The sequence below is a fragment of the Benincasa hispida genome, chromosome 8, assembly GCF_009727055.1.
Source record: "Benincasa hispida cultivar B227 chromosome 8, ASM972705v1, whole genome shotgun sequence".
Classification (NCBI taxonomy): Eukaryota; Viridiplantae; Streptophyta; class Magnoliopsida; order Cucurbitales; family Cucurbitaceae; genus Benincasa; species Benincasa hispida.
In genome coordinates, this window is record NC_052356.1 from 42,094,042 (window position 1) to 42,100,314 (window position 6,273).

Genomic DNA, 6,273 nt, shown 5'->3' on the forward strand with positions numbered 1-6,273 from the left:
ACCTAATTCATTCTCAACTTCAGCCTTATATTCTTTGAACTTTTCAAGAGAATCATACTTGTGATGAACAAGTAAACATGACCATACCTTGAATAATCATCAATAAAACTGATGAAATATTCATACCCACCTCGAGCCTTGACATTTATTGGTCCACAAAGGTCCAAATGTACGAGCTCTAAGGGTACTTTGGCTCTGAGACCTTTTCCAATAAAAGATATCTTGGTCATCTTTCCTTCAAGACAGGATTTACATGGAGGTAAAGAGTTATCTTCTAACTGACTTAAAAGTCAACTTTTGACTAATCTCTCAATTCTATTGAGATTTATGTGACCAAGTCTAAGGTGCCATAGATAGGCGTTGGAAGAAACCTTTTGTTTTTTATTATGAGTTTCTAATGTTCTAAATATTTCAGTATTTAAAACAAAATTTTCTCTAGTTGATCTTAACTTATATAAGTTATCTTCAAGTGTAGCAAAACAAATGTGAATACCTTTATAAAAAGTGAATGCTTCATTTATATTAAAAGATATTGTATATAATTGTTCTGTAATACAAGCGATAGATATCAAATTCCTCTTCATAAGAGGTGCATACAAAACATTTTTAAGTACTAGATATCTATCTTCAAAAAACAACTTCAGATCTCCCACTGCTTCAGCTGAGACAACCTCTCATGTTCCAACTTTGAGGGTTATCTCACCTTCTTCAAGCTTTTTCCAAGAACTAGTTTCCTGAAATGAGAAACAGATATGATTAGTGGCTCTTGAATCTAGTATCCAGATTGAAGTATCAGATTCCACTAAACATGTTTCAACGACCAGTAAATCATATTTACCTTGTGCCGTTTTCTAAGCTTTCTTCTCTACAAGGTACATCGAACCATTTCTCTTCCAATGCTCGTTTTGTTTATAGTGGAAACATTTTCCTTTATCTGTATCCTTCTTTCTCTTCTTTATCTTGGGAGCTTGCCCTTTTCCCTTCTTTTTCATTTGAGCTTTAGAGGGTCTAGCTTTGGTTTTAGAGGACGATCCTCTTAAAAACTTTTTCTCAGTGGTAGCAACATTTGCTTCCACTTCCTTCCCCTTACCTAAAGTAAGGTTTTGGAATCGCTGGAGCTCGTTAAGAAGGGTAGTGAGGTTAAATTCTATCTTATTTAAAGACGCATTTGTCTCGAAAGGTATAAAACTCTTCGGAAGAGATTGTAAGATAATGCTAACCTGGTTAGCCTCATCAATGGGTCCGCCATTTACTTCAGTGATATTGAAGTACATCATCATGTCCAGGACATGTTCTCTACAGAGGTCCCCTCCTTCATCCGCTTCGTGTAAATGTGTTTAATTGTCTCGTGTCTAAGGGACCATGATGGTTGCCCAAACATTTTTCTTAATGAATCTATTATCTCTTTAGCTGTAGCTAAGGATTCATGTTTCTTTGCCAAAACATCAGACATGCTGGCAAGAATGTAAACACAGGCCTTTTCATTGACTCTGACCCATCGATCGTATGCTTCCCGCACAGTTCGATTAGCATTTGAGGTTGGGGCTTGAGGACATTCCTCAGTTAAGATAAATCTAAATCGTCAATTACCAGTATTGTGTTTAGATTTTATTTCCACGTCAAATAATTATCACTGTTTAGTTTCTCAAAAGCTAAGAGTTGAATTATTGAGCTATTCATGCTGAAAAAGATAAACATGTTCTTTTAGAAAAAAAACTATAATCACAAAGAAACCAATTTAATTTAGCAAAAACTAATAATGTACCCTTTATTATTATATTTTGTAACAATATTTCAAAAGTTTAGAGTAACCTCCACCGAAGGGCAGTCGATTATTCCTCTTTTGAACCAAGACAATCTTGACTAGATGTTAACCCCAGAATAACTCTTTATTCTTATAGCACTTTAATTATCGTTACTTTTGTCACGAATATACTAACATTTTATTAATTCTTGTAAATTTAACCTTCCATTTTTGGATTTCAGAAACCAGAATCAACATGCTCCCGAAAGTGTTTCAATATAAAACTGATCTACGAGAGCCTATCCAGATTTGGAGTTCGCAGTGTTTCGAATCCTATAATACAACCCTCCGAAGGGAAAGGTTGCTCTAGGGCAGATATACAGGCACATTATAGATGTGAGGTAAGGATCTTTACCTTTCAGGCATGAAATTCACTTGTCTAAGGAGCAGAGTCCTTTGACACCTCACGAGGTTGAGGAGATGAATCAAATTCCATATGCATCTGCAGTTGGGAGTTTTATGTATGCAATGTTGTGTACTCATCCCGACATATGCTATGTCGTAGGAATTGTCAGCAGATTTCAGTCCAATCCTTGTCATGACCATTGGATTGCTGTTAAAAACATTCTCAAGTATCTTCGGAGAATGAGAGATTATATGCTCGTGTATGGTCCTAAGGATCTGATCCTTACTAGATACACTGATTCTGACTTTCATACCGATATTGATTCGAGAAAATTAACTTCGGGGTCAATATTCACTCTTAACAGAGGAGCATCAAACAGAGTTGTATTGCGGACTCCATAATGGAAGCTGAGTATGTAGCTACAAGCAAAGCAGCAAAAGAAGCAGTATGACTCAGAAAGTTCCTAACCAATCTGGAAGTAGTTCCTAATATGCACCTGCCTGCCACTCTCTACTGTGATAATAGTGGAGCAGTTGCAAATTCAAAGGAAACACGAAGCCATAAAAAGGGAAAGCATAACGAATGGAAGTACCATCTCATCAGGGAGATTGTACACAGAGGAGACGTCATTGTCACTCAGATTGCTTCCCAAGACAACTTAGCTGATCCATTTACGAAGGTCCTCTCGGCTAAAGTGTTCGAGGATCACCTAGTAGGACTAGGTCTACGAGTTTTGTATCACTAAGGCAAGTGGGAGAATTGATAGGTATTGTAATGCCCTAATTATTGTATTTGTACATTTTATTCTCTCTATGTAAACTCAACATTGTATATATTTGTATATATTGATCCACTGGAGTTTTTGTCCAAGTGGGAGTATTGTTGGGTTTTATGTCCTCAAATTTGCAGTTTGTAAAATGATAAACATTTTCTATTATCAATATACTTGTTATTGATCTCATAAATTGTATGAAAGTCTAAATCCAATAAACTAAGACCCATGACTATTGTATGAGTACTTGAACTTTATGTGTAGACATAAAAGTGGATCAGATTTGAGTGAATAGTCAAAATGATCTATGATACATGAATGAGGTTGGGTACCTTATCCTGGTAACACCATTGGATGCGACCTACTCTGTAGTTGTTACAAAGAGTTGTAAAGTGCTGCATATGATGTGATCTTAATTCGTACATATTATGACATAAGGAGTGGGGGCGTCCTATGCAATGAATTTGCATAAGATTAGGACCAAGAAATAAGTCACTCTTACTTTATAACGTTGTTTACTGTTTAAGATTGACTATTTCACCTAGATGACCTAAGTAACTCGATTTTAATCTTGAGCTAACTATGAACTCCTGTTTATTTGAGATTACTCTTAGTTTGCATAGTTGAGGGTTGGTTCAACAGCGTCGACTCAACAAGACTCCCATTTTAGTGGTAAGACTAGATAGATAGCTGGGAACATAGGGTGCAAGACAGAGTTCACCCCTACTCGATTTAGGGATAGGAGAAAGATGTTCTCTCAAGTACTTGATATCAGGTCTGAACAAGGGGCCCCACCCTTCACTGGGTTGAAAAGATTTTGGTTAGTGATGGATCAAAACCAGTTGTTCATAGAGGATCAGTAGGAACTTGAAGAATAAGACGTAATCTCGGGGTAAAACAGATAAATGAACCAGTCGTTATTACGAATAACTTGTGAAGAGTCGACTTGTTGATTATGGTTAAATCATGTGAACATAATATATCTACAGTGAGGGGAGTGCAACTATGGGCTTTAGTGGAGTGACCCATTAGTTAACGAATGAAGATTAATTTGGTCTAATGAGTTTAGCCAATTAATCTTGGATCGTTGAAGCCCATGATCTGTAGGTTCACGAGGTCCTTCTACTAGCTCGTAACGGACTAGCTCTAGAATAGTGTGATAAGTTAATTTGAAATGTTCAAATTAGAATTAAAGGGAGTAATTATATGAGATATAATTATGTTTAATTTTAGAATTAAACAGAATAGGAAAATTTTTATATTTAAATATGATTTAAATATATAAAGATAGATATGTGTTAAAATTAATTTAATATTTGATATTAAATTAATTAAGTTTTATTAATAATTAATTTATGAAATTAATTAATTTTTCGTTTTTAAAATCAAATAGATTTTTAAATCAAAATTTGATTTTTAGATAAAATTGAAAAATTGGAAAACTAAAACACTTAAATGAAAAAATGGTTTTTTCCATTATCCATCTTTGAACTAGCTCACACATGAAGCAATATATTTTCTTTATCTTCTCCAAGCATGAGCTGCAACTTATGCAGCTCTTCTCTTTGCATGTTGATTTGCAATATAATGAAGATATTGGAGTGAAAATCGGCCATGCAATCTACAAAATTTTGAGAGAAAATTCGGTTTGAAGAATGGTTCTTCAACAAAGGTTGCTGCAGTGAGCTTTTCTCCTTCATCCCTTGAAAATTCGGTTTGAAAATAGTGGGGAGGATCTTGAGGTGGTCTACAATAAGATTTGGAGAATATTGCTGCTAGAGAAGGAGCTTTGAAGAAGTTTCACAAGAGGTATGTTTTGAAACTCATTTTTTGCAAAAGCATGCTTTATATTTTGCCAAAATTAGTGAATTTGAATACTTAGATGATCCTTATGCTTCCGCTGTTGTTGATACAATCCTACAATTGGTATCAGAATATCAAATAAGCATTCAATTAAGTTTAATTTTGGTTTGATGGGTGTTTTATATGAGAAATATGAAACTGATGCACTGATATGATTTTCAGAGTTTTGGCTATTTAATTCTCTTTAATTTATCATTTAAATTTATAATTGGCTTTTACTTGATGAGCTTTAATGTGTTCCTAAGAGCCTGTAATTTATTTGGAGTCATTAAAGTTGAAATTAAGCTGTAAATGGAAGAAACAAGTGAAGGGGCCGAGTTGAAGTTCCAGAAAATCGGCCTCTGTTCTTATCGATGCTGAGGTTCCAGTTGCTAAACGATCGTCTAGCTCCAGACGATACACGATGTGTAGAAAAGCTAGATGATCGTATAGCAATAGGTGTTGGTTGCTGTGATGTTGAACGCTAGACGATCGTGTACCTGCGGGAGCTAAACGATGCGTTCAATTTGCTATACGATAACATTAAACAATCATTTAGCTTTGGTGTGGGAACTAAACGATACGTTGAATTTACTATACGATGGTACTATACAATCATTTATCAACGATGCGCTCTAATTGATGCGATGAAGTGTTATGTGATAGCGCTGAGCGATCGTGTAGACGAAGTTCTAAGCGATGCGTTGAAGTTTCTATGCAATGGAACTAAACAAATCGCTTACTTACGATGTTGAACGACATGTTGATGTTCTATACGATGGAGCTAAGCGATCGTTTAGTTATACGGCGGATACTGAACGATGACATGCAACACTAGACAATGGTGTTAAACGATCGTTTGGTTCTATATAATAGAACTAAGCGATAGTTATGAAGAGCTATACGATAGCCTTGAGCGATCGCTTACTACAATCGTTTATCTTTGATCGGGAGCTAAACGATATGATGAATTACTATGCGATAGCACTACATGATCGTTTACCTCTATGCAATAGCTAGGCGATGCGTTGAGTTGCTATGTGATAGCATTATGCGATCGTATACCTTTTTGTGCTAAACGATCAAGCATTTACTAAACGATCTAGTAAAATGCTTGACGATGATCGTCATTGCTATACGATGAGACTTAGCAAGATGTTGAACACTTGCAAGGGTTGTTGGTTCAACCGGTTCTTTTGTGGTCTGGTCTGGCTCAGCTTCGAATGGTTCTTGGCTGATTCAATTCAGACGGTTCGGGTTCGATTCAAGCTACTTGAGTTCGTTTTGGGGTGGTTCGAGCAATTCAGAAGTTGTTTTTGTAATAGTTAGACTTCTGTTTGCTTTTTTTTTTTTTTCTTTTTTGCCAAAACTAAAACCATATCAGTCTGTGTTTAATTATTTATGCATTTGATGTATGTTATAATTAAATAAATCTTGTATGTGCATATAGTATGCCATTTAGATTTACAATCCCATCATAAGAAGTATGTTACATGCATTGAAAGTATG

The 6,273-nt window shown here is 35.4% G+C and overlaps 1 pseudogene; it reads right to left on the reverse strand.

Annotated features, from left to right (window-relative positions):
* Nucleotides 1-726: 726 nt before the first annotated feature.
* LOC120084056 lies at nucleotides 727-1,680 on the reverse strand (annotated as a pseudogene).
* Between the last annotated feature and the right edge of the window lie 4,593 nt (nucleotides 1,681-6,273).